Genomic DNA, 18,258 nt, shown 5'->3' with positions numbered 1-18,258 from the left:
TACATGTATGTATGTAATATAATTCTAATTCCTTCTCTGTTTTTGTTGATTTGTAGCAGTTCAAAAGTAATAGTAACTATATTAATCGTTCCCCTCTTTGAGAACCTACAAAAGCCAAGGGTATGTCCTCTTCCTCTTGCAAACCTCAACATTACAAGAAAAGAATTATACAGTATAATTAATTATATTTGCTTTATTCATCAAAGAGCAGTGGATCTGGATGAACTAGTAGAGAGACAGAATGTTTCAAAGTATCTAGTTACAACTTTATGTTGTAGGTTCAAACCTTGTATAGTTGTAGTGAGAATATTCAGCAATCACCCAAATGTCTCAATTCACTGGAGTGTTACCTGCATGATCAGCTAATCTAACTAATTGCAACTTTGCCTAGAAAGAATACTACCTATGTGATCAACAAAATCTGGCCAATCACAACTTCATATGGAATAGGCTCCATCAACCATATCAATTTTTGGCGCCTCCCTTTCTGAGCCCATCAACAGATGTAAAATGACATACACACACATACACATTCACCAGAAAGAGGGCTTTGGGATGTAACTGAAATGACAAGGCAGATGGATTGTGAACAGACACAGGCAGCAGTTGAACCTAACTAATATCATCATAACAAACCGCTGGCAGAAACACCACTCACAGTCACTTTTCTAATACTATTTCAATTAGGATAATATCCAAATTCTCTCAACGTTCATCATAATACTAGTACAATTACCCCAAGAAAATAACATTCAAACTCTCTCAACATTGATTGAAATACTATGTGAATAACATCTTAAGGCAGAATCGTTAGCTCACCAGGCAAAATGCTTAGCAAGCATTTCATCCATCTTTGCGTTCTGAGTTCAAATTCTGCCAAGGTTGACTTAGCCTTTCATCCTTTCAGGATTGGTAAATTAAGTACCAGTGAAACCCTGGGGTTGATGTAATTAACCAGTCCCCTCCCCTAAAATTTCAGGCCTTGTGCCTTCAGTAGAAGGGACTATTTCAATAACATCCATACCCTCTCAACAAGAAATAAAGTTTGTTCATTTTCTTCTATGTCAATTGTTGACCTCTGACGCTAGAAATAACAGCCAGCATCAGCTATCATATACAGCTCCTAACATCTAGCTAATCAGCATAAGTACAAGTGGTAGCAACATCTATCAGCCACATATTTAAACTTTTGTCTTTCATCCTTTTAGAATCAATAAAATAAAGTATTTGTTAAATACTAGGGTAAGTATAATTTGCTATATCCTTCCACAGAATTTGTGGTCTTGTGTAAATATGAGAAATCTATATATGCTAGAAGTATTCCAGTTAATTAAACCCTCAAAGAACTAGTTTGTTTTGCTTTAGAAGTATGTAATGAATAAATATTCGTGCTCTGTCTTCCTTTTATCATCACAGGTATGCTCTGCAAAATGACTTATTTCTATTCAAGCTAAATTTCTCTCATCTACAGAGACTAACATTGTAAGAGTTTTATTTATTCCGATGTCCATCTATTAAGATCTATTTTCACCCATTAATTCCCATTAATTAACATATTATATTAATATAGCAGTTTCTATTTCAAGTCCTAGACAAAAGTGATTTATTGCAGAATGTAATATCCTGTCACATTTTCCTCCTATTTATTCACGATGTCATTTATATTCACATTGTACATATATTTTATTATCATACAGTATTTCGCTTATAATACAAACATCATAACTCTACCATTCACACTACATAAATCTACCGTTTATACTGAGATAATCACTTTGTCTAAAGTATTGTAAGTCTTCGAAATTCTTTTAATCCATTTTGTACCCAATATTCAGTATATCATGACAGACATCATTTTTCACATTTAAATGCAATTTGTATTTTGTTTTTTCAGTTAAAGTTCTATATTAAAGCAAAATGTTGTATAAATTATTTTACTGCTTCCTAAGCATTGTGGTAGATTTCATCGTTCATCCTTGTTATTATATCAGTAACAATACTTCAAATAAACAACAGAAACAATAACTTTCGTTATATCTGATTCTACTAGGTTGCCCATTCTGTTTATTACTGTAATATATTTGGTGCACTTTAAGTGGTGAATATGTCACAGTGTGCCTTGTTATTTTAGAGTATGCCTTTTATTTCACAGTGTGCCCTATATTTTACCTTGTGCTATATTATTTTACTATGTGCTCAGTTATTTCCCAGTGTACCATATATTTCACAATGTGTCTCATATCTTAACAGTGTATCTGATATTTCACTGTATGTTCCATTATTTCCCTGTGTGATCTATATTTGACAGTCTGCTTCATTACTTCACATTGTGCCCTATGTAGACTATTTTCAATACCATTAACACAGAGTTGTAAATTTACAGTCTACCAATTCTCCTCCTTCAGACAGAGCATTTCACTGCCTTTCTTTATCATTATCTTTGAAGATCTGTCTTCTACTGGTGATAAATTTCTCTCTTTCTCACAGAGGGCCTGATATGAGTCATGAGCATTCCCCTTCCTGTTGTGACTAAGTGATAAAAACAAAACAAAATAAATTAAAGAGATAAAAAGTCAGTGTTATTTGTGTATAGTTTAGCAGATAGCATGAAGAGTTACAGGATAATGGTAAGTTGATATTTGGAATAAAAGCAAGTTCAATAGGTTAGCCAAATAGAGGAGATATGACATTTTCAGTGTATGGCTCAAGAACAAAATCCTAGTGTCAGCAAATAAGAAGCAGAGAAAATATTAATAAGTAGATTCTTTAAGAAATAGGTTGCAAATGGTAGACTAGGAAGAACAGAGAATTGGTAAAGAGAGAAAACAACTTGAAAATGAGCCAAGATTTTAGTATGGAAAGAAGATATTCTTCTTCAGGGGGCAGTACAGCATACCAGTAACCAAGGAGTTGGAGTGTACCATTCTGAATATGAGTGTAACTTTCAACACCAGAAAATATTGGTGGCATGTAGAGTATCATGAACTCTTCAGCAGTAAAATGTATCTTTGTATTTTATAACAAATTCCAGTTTCTTTGATGTTATTAAAAACATTTCAAGAATATGAGATTTCCTATGAATTTACACTGAGAAATTGAGCTTTAGTAAGGGTTTAGTTATTCAAGATACAGAGAGTATCAAATAGTTCTCTTTCCTTTACATTACAGAATTGTTAAACAATATGAATTTATCAAATGCCCATTAGAGGATAATGTAAAGATCATTAATGAGGGGAAAAAAATCAATTTGGTAATAACTGTTAAAATCAATAAGAGAGCATTAGAGACACTAATTATTAGACAGCCTGCTTAAATGGTCAGTCTGGAATATGACATATTTGAGAAGAAAGATGAGATAAATTGAGCTGATAAAAGGGTACCATCAAAAAGGTATGTAATGCCAGAAAGCAAATTGCAGCCACAAGCAATTAATTATTGTTGCAATAAATCTTCTTTTAAAATTCTTTAGAACAAAATTTCTTAGTTGCAGGTAGAAATTTGTAAAAAGAGAAAGAAGCTAGAAAGTTAGAGTGGGATAGAAGCAAACTCCAAGACATGCTGTTTGTTAATAACAAACTAGATATAGCTTATATCTTTTATTTGTTTCATTCATTGGACTGCAGTTATGTTGGGTCACCACCTTGAAGGGTTTCAGTTGAATGAAGTGACCCCAATATATTTTTTTAAAACCTGATACTTATTTTATCATTCCCTTTTGCCAAACAGCTAATACAAGAGTGTAAGCAAACCAACACCAGTTGTCAGAAGTTGAACATTAATTGATGATGATGATATGTATATATAAATATACAAGCAATAATAAATCTCTAAGCGAGGTATAAACAGTAGCCGCACGACATCGTGAAGTATATTTGCCACCTAAATGTGGCTAACACATAAGGGTTGATGCTACTGTAGCTTGTAGCCCCAGGAAGACATCTCCTCCAGCTGGCTATTGACACACTTTCTGTGCCCTATACCTTGCTCAGAGATTAATTATTGCTTGTTACCACTTTTTCGAGATCAGTGACTTTTTGTCGCTGGAAAAAGTATATATATATTTGCATTGAGAATCACTTCCCATCGCCAACCAGCAGTTTTCACTCTTCTGTGTTCAGCTGCTGTTGCTTAGTGAGCTTATTTGGTTAATGTTTTTTTTGTTGTTGTTGTTGATTATCTGTTGAAATTGTTACGTTTGAGCTCTTGTTGGAATTGAGCTGTTATTTTTGTTTTGATGAAAATTTTCACCCTACGTTTTCACCTAATTGGACTGTTTTACGTGATTTTTTTACCCGTTGCAGGGTAGAAAATTAATTTTGTCATTTTGACAAAAAAATTTTTACACTTTTTCTAAAATTTGGAGGCCATTTGTAAAAATGGAGTTGAATCTGTTGTCAAATAACGACTTTCTGTACTCAATTGAGGACTTCCCGGCAATGAAAGAAAGTAACCAAGATTTTGGATGTCATGTGGAAGTAGTAAGTGACATGTCACACTAGACTGAAACAGCTGTAAGACATTGTCCCATCTTCGGTTACTATATGTCATTTTAATTACTGATATGACATAATATGTCACATGTATTTGTATATTGTTTTTATTGTCCTGTTCTCTTAGTTAAAAAATAAACAGGTAAATTGACATAATACAATGTCTGCAAGTTGATGAATACTACATATTCCCCTCCATTTTCTTATTGCTATATATATATATATATACATCTATAAAGGGATTTTTTTCTCAGACAAAAACCTGCAGCTTCTGGTTTTCCAACAATACACATATGTTAGCTATATTGGTTTCAAATTTTGGCACAATGCCAGCATTTTAAAGGATGGGGTTATCTCAATTACATCCACCCCAGTGCTTCATTAGTATTTATTCTATCAACCCTGAAAGAAGGAAAGGCAAAGTCAACCTCAGTGGAATTTGAACCCAGAACATAAAGATGGATGAAATGTTGATAAGCATTTCTCCAATGTGCTAACAATTCCGCCAGCTTGCTGTCTTACATGTGTTAAGTATATTGTATTTAACTAAGTAATAGTGACTTCTGGCAAGATAATTTTCTTCCTTGCAAAAGAATCGAATGGGTAATGAACCAACAGTTTGCAATGTTACAAAATTAATATCCTAAAACAATTATCTTGAATATGGTGGGTCTCATCAAAATATCATTTTACAGTTCTAAATTGATGATATGGTTTTACCAATATAACAATAGCTTTACAGTTATATCACTAGAAAATAATTTGTGGAAAAAGAAGCAAGCTTTATATTTTCTCTTTGAGCCTAGCAGAGGAGATTAAACTGCAGAAATTATAATCTACTTTCATTTGATATATTTCATTCATGTGTTGTTATTCAGTAGATTTATTAAGTTGTATCATTGCCATTTTATTTTAATTTCATGGTTAATCAACTTTATTAGATTATTGTTGTTGTTTTCTTTTTTTTTTTTAATGTGACTCACAAAGGAAGATATGTGATCTAGTTTTAGTGCCTTCTACTTGGTGACAGCTTTTAATAATATAAACCTAGCAAACTTAGGCTAACAAAAGCAGATCAATGCGATTTATAGCAAGGAGACACCTGCTTAAAAATGTAAAGATGCCCAAGATTTTCAGTACATATTTGTTATTGATTCATTTCATTCTTGAAGGAATAGACGTCGAAAAATTATTGCTTTATTGACAGATAAACAAGCAGTTATAAAAGATATACCTAATTGATAGATAAACCAGCAATTACAAAATGATATATCTGACTCACAGATGACCCAGCATTTATAAAAAGATATACCCATATTTATAAAAGACATATCAGACAAATAGATAAATAAGGACAGGTGAATCAGTATTCATACAAAGATATATCTAATTGACAGATGAACCAGTTTTTATAACAAGATATATTAGTATCTATAGACCAGATTAATCACCAAACCAGCCAAGCTATATCAGCCTTTGCCTTTCCCTTGGATAACATCAGTGGCATGGAGAGGAGAGGCCGGTATGCATTGGTGACTGTTGGTCTTCCAGAAATAATCTTGCCTGGACTTGTGCCTCAGGGGGGAACTTTCTAGGTGCAATCCCATGGTTATTCATGACTGAAGGAGTTCTTTAAGGTAGCACTTCTAAAAGATATAATAGATTGATAGATAAACCAAAAATTTATGAGAGATATAACCAGATTGATGGGTAAGCCTAACTATAAAGAGGTACACCATATTAATAGATAAAGGTATGTTTATAAAAATTATACCAGATTGATTGATAAACAAACATTTGCAAAATGGTAAGGGCATCAAATAGTATCTACAATAAAAAGTTTTTTTTTCACTCATCCTTGCAGATTCCTTCTACTTGGATTGATGGTGGTGTTCCAGCATGGCTACAGCCAACAGGCTGAAGCTAGTGAAAGAATAAATACATACATACATGCATACACACACACACATATATGCACACATGCACACACACACACACATGTATATATGCATATACATTTATATATATATATATATATATATATATATATATATATATAAGAATTTAAGGAATGGAGAAAACGCATGTTATAATTGCATACTTTATTCCTACATATGTTTCAAAGGATTACAACCTGTGTGATCCATAGGGATCTTTGATATTAAAATTGTAACCTTCTCATCAGGGAAAGCATGGGAATCATCTTAAACGTAAGATATTATGACCCAAAATTTCAAGGAGTTCCTGCCTTAAAAACAGGAACTAAACCACAGTTATTTTGTGTTCTTTGCTACATTGGTTTCTATTAACCCATTTATTCTATCAGAAGAATTTTTATTCATTAAAATAGAAGAAATACACATAATTATATATATATATATATATATATATATATATATATATAGATATATATATATATAACTGATGACCATTGTCCAGAAATCTTTCATCACATAACTGTGACCTCCTCAACGACACTTTCTGTCTTCATGTGTGCTCTTGCTCTGTTTATTCTGCTCTCTTCAGGATGGTCATTTTTTTGGGGGGTTTTTTGCCAACTAAACACATGCACTATGTATCTCTTCTCCACTCATTTATTACTGTTCTTATTCTTACTCATCTCCATTGTCCGGAAGTCTTCCGTCACACATCTGTGACCTCCTCAGTGACACTTTCCATCTTTGTGTGTGCTCTTGCTCTGCTTATTCTATCCTCTTCAGGAATGGAATAAGCAAAGCAAGAGCACACATGAAAACGGAAAGTGTCACTGAGGAGGTCACAGATGTGTGACGGAAGACTTCCGGACAATGGACATGAGTAAGAATAAGAACAGTAATGAATGAGTGGAGGACAGATACATAGTGCATGTATTTAGATAGATAGATAGATAGATAGATAGATAGATAGATAGATGGATAGGTAGACAGATGGATAGGTAGACAGATGGATAGGTAGACAGACAGACAGACAGACAGACAGACAGATAGATAGATACATACGTACATACATACGTATATACATACATACATACATACATGCATACATACATACACACATATACATATATATATATATATATATACATATACGTATTTATATGCGCATACTACACACACACACATGTGCGTACGCACACACACACAAATCTCAACTGATTCAACAGAAGCAATAAATTACAAATGTAGAGTATTCTTTGATACATTATAACTGAAAGGCTCCGATAGTCTCCAGTACTCAGAGCTGCTTGTTTGCGACCATCAGCTGGTAACTGGAACTTAGTTTTCTTTTGAATATCAACTGCCTGAATATGTTTTGAAATATGAAGTGCATGTTTGAAGAAAATGCTTATCTTACGTTCTTCTGTTTTAAAACCTTTGTGAATAACAAATGCACAAACAGCTGCTTCAAGCTCATGCCTTTGATTTCATTTCTGGTTTTTATGGCAATAATCTTGTAAATGTCATACCCTTCATACAACCGAAGTCATGAAATTGCATTGCTGTTTATGCAATGTTCTAAGATAATACTTTTGAATAATACTTTTAATTAATGTTTTTAAAAACAGTGAGTGTGTATGTGGGTGTTCATTTTGCATGCACTTGCACAGACACATATATATACACATATGTACATTCATAATATATACATATATACACAGAATTATATATTCATGTATACATACATACATATGCCTATATACATATACTCACACATATTTAAAACACATAACAATAAGCGTTGTTAATTAAACATCTTGAAAACCCAAAATTCATGGAGGCTTGTATTTGAATATCAGATATTTAACCACATGCATACAAAGTGTTAACAGTTCAGTTTTTTTGTTCAAATTATTGGTGGCTTGAGTCAAAACTCAGTTTTTCACTCAAACAAAGGTTACATCACATCTTTGATTTGAAGCTCTCATTCCTGTGAGGTTGCACATTATCTGCAACAGACCAGGTAATTTTAAATTCATAAGGACTTGTCTCACAAGAACCATATAAACTTCTACAAAGTAGTAGCACATTTTTTGTTTAGGCTTGTAATAATAATTTTTTAATATGAGTTCCATTGCCCCAATATATGTTTAAGACTCTCTACTGCTGATGATTCAACTTTTGCACCATTTACCATCGACTTTGCAACAGATACTATTTAGTGTACAGTTCTAGAAAATTCTACACTCGCATGATCTTTGTTGGCTAACTGTTTGCATTTCTCTACTACTGATGTTTTTGCAGCTTTAATAAAAAAGAACACAGACATACACACATATCATCATCATCATTTAATGTCTGTTTTCGATACTGGCATGGGTCGGACTATATATATATATATTTATATATATATATATAGAGTGTAAGTATCTTGAGAGAAAAGCTGAACATTAGAAGCATCAGTTGTGGCGTGCAAGAGAGACGATTGCGCTGGTATGGACATGTGGTGAGAATGGAGGAGGATAGCTGCGTGAAAAAGTGCCACACCCTAACAGTTGAGGGAACCCGTGGAAGAGGTAGGCCCAGGAAGACCTGGGCTGAGGTGGTGAGGCAAGACCTTCGTACATTGGGCCTCACCGAGGCGATGACTACGGACCGAGACCTTTGGAAATGGGCTGTGCGTGAGAAGACCCGGCAAGCCAAGTAAGATCGTTGCCAGTGCCCCTGGACTGGTTCTTGTGCGGGTGGCACATGAGATGCACCATTTTGAGCGTGGCCGTTGCCAGTACCGCCTGACTGGCTCCTGTAGGATTTTCGAGCGAGATCGTTGCCAGTGCCCCTGGACTGGCTTGTGCGGGTGGCACATAAAAGACACCATTTCGAGCGTGGCCGTTTTCGTGCGGGTGACACGTAAAAGCACCCACTACACTCTCTGAGTGGTTGGCGTTAGGAAGGGCATCCAGCTGTAGAAACTCTGCCAAATCAGACTGGAGCCTGGTGTTGCCATCCGGTTTCACCAGTCCTCAGTCAAATCGTCCAACCCATGCTAGCATGGAAAGCGGACGTTAAACGATGATGATGATGATATATATATATATATATATATATATATATATATGACTACATATGTACACCTTATTGTTAGTATTTTTCTGCTACATGTGTATATGTATATGTGTATGTGTGTGTGTATGTATTGCCTCTACATATATATATGTATAGCCTGTTTATGTTTTTCCAAACATTATATATATATATATATATATATATATATATATATATATATATATACTTTTTATTATTTTCAAGTGACAGAAGGACACAAATAATAAAGTGTATATGAGTACTCATGTTGAGTTTTATTTTCTCTGGTTTGTTTCACCACAGCTATGTGTGTGTGTGTGTGTGTGTGTGTGTGTTTGTGCATGTGCGCGTGTGTGTATGTGTATGTGCGCGCATGTGTGTGTGTGCACATGTGTGTGTATGTGTGTGTGTGTTTGTATGTTATTGTGTTGTTCAAGACTGAAGCTTCACTCCCTTACTACAAAGAAATGAATAAACTCTATTACATGTTCTAAGTACTTTTCCTCTCTAGCACACTTAAATGACTTAAATGACTTAAATATGTATAGTAATATGTATTTATAGTTATCATCCCCATCATCCCCATCATCATTTTACATTTATATTTTTTCTTGCTTGTTGGTCAAATATTCTCCAGCAGTCTTGCCACTTGTTGTGGTTGTTCGTCACCTCCTGATACCAACCTTAATTTTTTTTCATATTTTCCTTGTTTTTCTCCGCCTTCTAAAAGATTCCTTTTGCTTTTATTGCTTGACCTTTCTGTACACAAGTGTCATATTTTGTTCACATCACAACTCAGTATTCACTATTACACACTCTATCTGATTTTTCTTATTTCCAGTTTTTCTCTTGGCTCATTACTGTTCTTCGTTACTGAAGTACACTACTTATCCAATGAAGCACGCTCACCTCATTCTTTTTCAGCCTTCACCTTTGTTTTCGGTGTCAGTGTTATGCTAACATGTAACATTACCTTTCATATGCAAACACCATGCAATCTACCCTTGACATGGAGACAAAATAACATTAGTTGTAAATCACTCCCTGATCTTTATACACCTCATTCTGACTCTGGTTACTATACTTTCAGAACACTTATTTCAACTGCTTGTTAGGTCACCTCAGAAACAGAAGTTATGAAGAATTCATATCATAGGCCGTACACTTATTGCAAACTACTTTCATGAATCTGTTACATTTGAAGTCCTTCTTTTTCATGAGCCTGCCAATAATCCCCTTCACCTATTGTTCAAGAATATCTTACACTGGATACACCATATTCAGTTCCCACAAATTCTTTTTCTGCATATCAAGCATAGTCATTTCTTACAAGGGGTACTGTGAAGATTCTGGCTTTAGGCATAAGAAGATACAGGAGTATCATTTAAATATGATTTTATTCAACATGTTCTCCTCTCAGATTCATGCATTTATTGCAGCAGTCCTTCAGTTTTTCTAAGCCCTGAAAAATAACTCAGAAAGTTGGGCTTCCAGCCAGGCCTTTTGCAATACCCTCAAAGCCAGGAACTTTACAGGACCCCCTCATACTTAATAGTAGGCACTGTCTGCTTTTGTGCTGACTAAAATATTTTGTCTTTGCTAAAACAGGCACTCACTTTGTTGGTTCCAGTCGACCCAATGATAGAACAGCCTGCTTGTGAAATTAACATACGAGTAGCCGAACACTCTACAGACAGATGAAGTCTGAACATTCTCAGGGAGACTCAGCATGAAACAGAGTGTGATAAGGCTGGCCCAGGAAGCAATGAGAAATAAAGTGTCTTGCTCAACGACACAATGTGCTATTGGGAATTGAACTTATAACCTTCAACAGTGAACCAAACACCCTAACCCCTAAGCCACATGCCTAGGTTTACTTTAAAACCGCTTGATTTTAGGATTTGTTTCTATATTTGGAATTTCTTCACTAATACTTTGACATTTCTAGTTATGTAAACTCCATCATCCTCATAGAGAATTTCCTATTGAAAGCATCTCATAAATTCTATTCTTGCCATGTGAGCTATATAAAGATCTCATGGCCATAAGGAGGGGCTAAGAGCAAAATCTTCATGGTAACCTACTCCCATGCTAAATACATTGCTGAGCTTGTTGCTAACTTTTACTTTGCTAACTATCTCTGTACACGTAGCTTGTATGGTTCTCATAAATCATTCATCAACATTAGTGGTTCTTAACCGTTTTTTACTTATAGATCCCTTTGATTACAATCTTATTCTGGTGGACTTCCACAACCATTCAATGTTTAAAAGCTTGTTTTTTAGATACTTCTTTCAAAATTCTTATTTTGCTTATCATATATTCACTTGTGTAGGCTGAACTATGTAAAACGCCAGAGAAAGAAATCTAGTTGTTTCTTGCAATAAATACATCTAAAACAGAATTTTGTCATGGACCCATAAAATATTACTGTGGACCCAATTTACTATTTTGCTTATGTGAACCTCTTAAATCTTATATGGACCACAAGGGGTCTTACGGACCCCAGTTGAGAGCCACAGATCTACATTATCCAATTTTCTTGATGACACCAAACTTTGGAGCATGATACTCTGTGGGAGACAGCAGCATAGCTAGAGATGGGGTTGGGCAGTCTTTCTCGGGTGATGCTTTTATGTGTTGGAGTGGGGATGGCATTTTTGGGTTTGTTGTATAAACTTGTATAGGCTTGGGCATTTGAGGGAAGATGGGCAAACTCAAGAGCAATACACACTTTCATAGACTTGGGAATAGGGGGTGCAGTGGCTGCTAGTGCACCCCCTAAAATTTTGTTAAGGGTGAGGGGGAAATGAAAACACTTTGAACAGTGGCTGTGTGGTAAGTAGCTTGCCTACCAACCACATGCTTCCGGGTTCAGTCCCACTGCGTGGCATCTTGGGCAAGTGTCTTCTACTATAGCCTCGGGCCAACCAAAGCCTTGTGAGTGGATTTGGTAGACGGAAACTGAAAGAAGCCCGTCGTATATATGTATATATATATGTGTGTGTGTGTGTGTGTGTATGTGTGTCTGTGTTTGTCCCCCTAGCATTGCTTGACAACCGATGCTGGTGTGTTTATGTCCCCGTCACTTAGCGGTTCGGCAAAAGTGACCGATAGAATAAGTACTAGGCTTACAAAGAATAAGTCCCGGGTTCGATTTGCTCAACTACAGGCGGTGCTCCAGCATGGCCGCAGTCAAATGACTGAAACAAGTAAAAGAATAAAAGAGTAAAGAGTAAAGAGTATCCTGGGTTTGCATCCCCCTAAGCAAATTTCATTCCTACATGTTCCAGCCACACCAATGTCCAAAAGCCTTCTCCACATCATTGAATTCTAGTTACAATTCCTTACACCTTGTTAAGAACTCTTCCTGTAATGGCTTTACAAGGAAAATGGCATAAGTGGTGCTCTGTCATGGCAACAAACCTCAGCTGTAATTTACCTTACTAAATTTTCTTCCTAATTAGCTGTGCAATACTGTTGCTATCATAACTTGAGAGAGAAGGAAAGAATGTAATGAATGTGAGTCAAAGAATTTTTAGTTGATGATTATTTATAACTTGGATTCTCAGTTCTTGTTTGTTGATACATATTTGAATATACTGAATGTATCTAAATGGAATGTTTAACTGAGCTGCATTTCACTTTGCCTTGCTCGGAATCTCAATCCTTCATTAACCACTTTAAAATAGTTGACGTAAATTTACAGATGCTGTCTACATATTTTAAATAGTTGATGTAAACATATATCACTTCATTTGTGTATTTGCTTTGCCCTTTGCCATTGTTGATGTAAATATACACTGTTCCCTGAGCTAGCGCTGGTCAACCTAATTGTACACTGACTGATAGGCTGTTTAGATGTATTATCTAAATATTTATTCCCCAGATGTAGGCTTTTGTTACTATATAAGTTGTAGTTTAGGTAATGATACCACATTACTACTATGGCTTCCAGTCAACTCAAAACCAATTTGCATTCTTCAACCAATATTGTAGATGAATCTTGTGGCTGTGCTTGTTGCATTCTGGTCCTACACATAATTTATGGTCGCGTTCTACCACTCCAGCTTCATTATCACATCATACCATTCCAGCTTTGTCATGTTTGTCATCACATACGACCACTCCAGCTTTGTCGCCTCCTACCATTCTGGTTCCATCAGTCTTGTTGCATCCAGCTCCTCCACTGTATTTCCATCCCCATCTGTTTCTTCTCATTCAGATAATAACTCCGAAAGTGAGTACTTCCCTACTACACAATTGGATGGTCCAGGTTCAGATAGTGATGATGATATTCTGGTAAATCAAAGATACTGGTGGGCAGTAGTGCATAGTCCTGGACAACAGTGTCATGTGGCAACAGGGAGATAATTTTGTCTAACATCATGGGTTTACTGGTATGCTTGGCATAAAGGCTTGAGCATGGAAGTTCACCATCGGAAATCTTCCATGTATTTTTGACAGAGGAAATGTTCCAGTATATAACAGACAAAATGAATGACTATGCTGAAAACCATCCCCAGCTGTAATTTACCTTAGTAAATTTTCTTCCTAATTAGCTGTGCAATACTGTTGCTATCATAACTTGAGAGTGAAGGAAAGAATGTAATGAATGTGAGTGAAAGACCCAAAAATGCCCCATGCATGGTGGCGATTGGTTTCCAACCACAAGAGACAAAATCAAAATTCTTGTGCTGCTAATACTGATGGGCATTGGGAAGAAACCAACTCTGGCATCATATTGGACATAGGACCCAGCCATGTCAACACCTTTCTTTCTAGAAATGATGCCATGTGATCATTTTTTAGTGCTTCTCAGAAATCTCCATTTCAACTCAGGTGAAAACCTAGATGGTACATTACACAAAATACATCCTACATAGGATAAAACTTTGGAAGGGGGACACCAATAGTGTCATTCTCGCTCTAGTGTGACAGAACAAGAGAAACATATGCATGTTGTCCACAATGCATTTGGCAAACATGAAAGACACTAGAAAACTAGATGGGGACAGTAATCTGAAAATGAAACCAAGTGTGGTTATTTCGTACAATGTGGGGATGGGCAGGGGTCAATCGCTAAGATCAGCAGGCGACAATGAACAAATCAGTAGGAAAATTTGTGAAGTGGTATAAAAAAAATTTATTTGTATATTGGTTGGCATATACATCATCAATTCACATTTGATTTGGCAGATGCTTGGAGGTATTGGGGATGGATTGAAATTTCGAGATTTACTATTCTGTGAAATTATAGAAGTGCCAGATCTACTAAGGTACTGAACACATGGACGTCTTCATGCCAGACACTCTCTTGCCACATAGTAAAGGGACATGGGAATTTCCCAAGATTGTTTGCACTCACCATAAAGAAGGCAAATATAGTGAATAGATATGCTGTGTGCAAAATGAAAGGGAAATGAAAGGAAACCAGATATTTTTATTTTTATTGTAATATGCCACTGCGAATGGTACCAGAATTAATTTTTGTGCAATGTGATTGTATAAGGCTAATACATGAAATTTTTCTGACTTGTGCTAAATACATGAAGTCTATCTGAATTGTGCTGTTGAGTGATCTTACTCCTGCATCAGCATCCTGTACAATGATACAGTTAAAGTAAATAAACAGTTCCAGCTTTGAAGCAGTTCACATAAATATATGCCAAATGTTATCTCACACTAATTTTTGACCTCTTGGCGTGATTGCTGTCGCTGCACCCAGGCTACATAATCCCTCACCACTGAGAAGTGGTTAACTTTGGTAGGCCCTCAATTTCATGCTGTATTTTTTTGGTCAATAACATCAATGTAGTTAACTGGTCTTCATCCATTATTATAAGGGTTACACAAGTCTCCAAAATAGAATGTCCATTATGGTCTGGGTATTCAGTATAGCAGTAGTGGCCATGAAAGCCTACGCCATGTTGAAGCAGCAATAGATGGAATCATTATTATTGTCACCATCATTGTCGTTGTCATTGTTGTTGTCGTTATCACTGTCATCATCATCGTCATCATCATCATCATCATCATCATGATCTTCATTGTAGTTATGATGATGATCATCATCATCATTGTCGTCATCATTGCCATCATCATCATCATCATCACCATCATTATCATCATCATCATAACTGTCATCATTTAACACCTGGCTTCCATGCTGGCATAGGTTGGATGGGTTGATAAGATCTAGAGGACTGCAACATGCTTCAGCATCTAATTTAGCATGGCTACTATGGCTAGATACCCTTTCTGATAGCAACTATTTTACAGATTGTACTGTGTAAGGTATTGCAAGGTAGCAAGACATAGGACTAGAATGCAGAAGGTGGAATATAGCCATAAATCCCAATTTGTTTTGGTATTGTGTCCATGTCTGCATAGTGTATGCACCATTAAGGCACTCTTGAAGCTCCTTCTTAGCTCAAATTTCAGTTTCATTGGGGAAAATGCTTTCTACATGTGCCATGAGGGAGCCTAATCTTGCTGATGTTGAGAAGCTCTTTACAGGCAGTCCACACTTGTCTCTATGCTCAGTAACATAGGACTGAACATGTCCGGTAAGTTCACTATCATCAATTCATCACAGGGAAAGTTCACCATAAGGAATGTTCACTGCAAGAAAGGTTCACCATGGGGCAAGTTTACAGAGAGATAAGTTCACAGTAAAAGAATATAAAAAACTTATTTTTGAACTCTAATGTGTTCAAATCAATGGATAGAAAACTTCATGGTAAAAAAAGATTAAAAAATCTATCATCAATTTATTCAAAAATTAAATGGATTTAATCAATCAGTTTAATGAACAGAATTTAAAAGATTAATGAGTTTAATCAAAGAAGTAAACCAGATTTCTAATAAGTGATGTTATGCTCTTTTCCATGCAAGTAGTGACCGATGCAGTGGAGGCGCAATGGCCTAGTGGTTAGGGCAGTGGATTCGCGGTCATAGGATCGCGGTTTCAATTCCCAGACTGAGTGTTATGAGTGTTTATTGAGCGAAAACACCTAAAGCTCTATGAGGCTCCGGCAGGGGATCGTGGTGAACCCTGCTGTACTCTTTCGCCACAACTTTCTCTCACTCTTACTTCCTGTTTCTGTTGTGCCTGTAATTCAAAGGGTCAGCCTTGTCACACTGTCACGATGAATATCCCCGAGAACTACGTTAAGGGTACATGTGTCTGTGGAGTGCTCAGCCACTTGCACGTTAATTTCACGAGCAGGCTTAACGATCAGTATGACAATTTCAACTGGTCTTTGTAGTTCTATCTTGTATGAATTTTATCACTCACCTTTGAAACTCAGTGGTAGTAATAGGTTGGAAGATTCTAGACTATAACGCAAGGCCATGATAGTGCTGTGTGTGAGTGTGTGTGTGTGTGTATGTGTATGTGTGTGTGTGCATGTATGTGTTTCAAGCAACTCCATTTAATTATCCTTGTTGTTTATTTTGACATATATATATATATATATATATATATATATATAGATAGATAGATAGATAGATAAGCTGCAACCAGAAGCAAGTTTAATTCAGGGGGTTTAATTTCTCATCTGCCACAAATACTCTGAATGTATATTATTATTATTATAGATGTTTTCGATCTAGTTTGGATTCTTTACCATCAAATTTGATTGTAAAGAATTCAAATTTGATGGCAAAGAATTCAAATTTATGTTAATATCTTAGCTTTCTACATAACTCCCAGTGGATTACTCTCCCTAGGTTGTCATGTCTTTTCTTGTATTCTTTCTGTGCCAGCATGCTACATTCACTTACTATATAAGTAACCGTCTTATTTTGATTAGCATAGCCTACACTGGGAATCTACTTCGTTGTTGTCTATCTTGGCTGTTATCCAATTAGTCCTTAATGCTTGATCTTATGCTGCTACTAACAAACTTTTTATCTCCCTTTCTGTGACTATAACCATGTCTCACTACTACTATTTTCTGCAACTATATTTGGGAATCTACCATGCAATGTCTTCTCCTGCCAGTTAGATAACTTCTGTTCTTTTTTCTGGATTTTAAGTCCGTTTGGGTTTTTGGTCTCCCTATGTCTTGCTGTTACTCTAGCAGCTTTTAATAAACTTCCGTCACTATTACTTACATAGAAGTCTATATCTACTCTAGCTAACTCTACACAGTCTTCTAGTGGTATTAACCCTCTTCTGCCTTCCTTTCAAGGTAAGAATAATCTTGCTACTCCTGCCCTTGGGTGGAGTCCTCCATTCATATTGAATTCTTTCCTAGTTCTTCTACCTAGTTTTGTCAATTCATAGTTTGTACAATCTACAAAAGCTGCTGAGTATCTAAGTAATGATACTGCCAAAATATTTACAGCCTTCGCTAGATTCGGACCATTTAGCTTTGACTTTATTAGTTTCCTCACCCTTCTGATGTACTCCTCAATTTTCATTTTCATTTCTATAGTTAGTACTCTGTCAGATTCTAATACTCCTAGATATTTATAACTCTCTCCTCCTTTCAATGATTTTAATGTCTGGTAATTGGATGCCTTCACTGTTTGACTACCTGTCTCCTTCTCATGACTAATATTGCACACTTACTTATCTATTCCAAATTCCATGCCTGAAGAGTCTTAAAGTCTGTATTAAGGAATCTATCTCTTTTTCTTTCTTACTAAAAAGCTTCAGATCATCCATTTAGAGCAAATGGTTAACTTTTCCCTTACTATTTCTGAACTGATACCCTGCCTTTGCCTTCCTTAATACT

Source organism: Octopus bimaculoides, chromosome 6 (assembly GCF_046866305.1).
Source record: "Octopus bimaculoides isolate indiv1 chromosome 6, ASM4686630v1, whole genome shotgun sequence".
NCBI classification, from domain to species: Eukaryota; Metazoa; Mollusca; class Cephalopoda; order Octopoda; family Octopodidae; genus Octopus; species Octopus bimaculoides.
This window is presented reverse-complemented; position numbering follows the sequence as displayed.